Below are 761 nucleotides of genomic sequence, written 5' to 3'. Positions count from 1 at the left end.
AGTTTACTTTTTCACTAGCAATGAAGGAGGTTTCCCCTTTCTCCACATCCTCTCCAGCACCTATTGTCACTTGAGTTTTTATCTTAGCCGTTCTGATCAGTGTAAAAGATAGTGCTGGTCTAACTGGAAGCCCACATGTAGAAAAACTCAAATAGACACATATATATTACCTTACACAAAATTAAAGTCCAAGTGGATCAAAGGCCTCAACATAAAACCAGACACACTAAATCCATTGGAAGAAAAAATGGGGAAGAGCCTCGAACTCACTGGCACAGGAGACAACTTCTTGAACAGAACACCAACACCTCAGGCTCTAAGATTTACAATTAATAACTGGGACCTCTTGAAACTGAAAAGCTTCTGCAAAACAAAGACACTGTCAACAGAACAAAATGACAACCTACAGACTGGGAAAAGAACTTCACCAACCCTACATCCTATAGAGGGCTATTATCCATAATATATAAAGAACTCAAGAAATTAGACACCAACAAACCAAATAGTCCAATTGAAAAATGGGGTACAGAGCTAATCAGAGAATTCTCAACAGAGGAATATGGAGTGGCAAAGAAACACTTAAAGAAATGCTGAACATCCTTAGTCATCAGGGAAATGCAAATCGAAAAAGCTCTCTGATATTTTAGGTGGACAAGACTTTAAATCTTGAAGCTTTGCCTAGCCCCAAAGGCATAATAATGTCTGAAAGAATAGTTTGCCTTTCCTTCCTTCCTTCCTTCCTTCCTTCCTTCCTTCCTTCC

Source organism: Psammomys obesus, unplaced genomic scaffold, assembly GCF_907164565.1.
Source record: "Psammomys obesus unplaced genomic scaffold, mPsaObe1.curated_primary_1811, whole genome shotgun sequence".
Classification (NCBI taxonomy): Eukaryota; Metazoa; Chordata; class Mammalia; order Rodentia; family Muridae; genus Psammomys; species Psammomys obesus.
The sequence above is the reverse complement of the archived record's forward strand: the minus strand, read 5'-3'. Positions refer to the sequence as shown.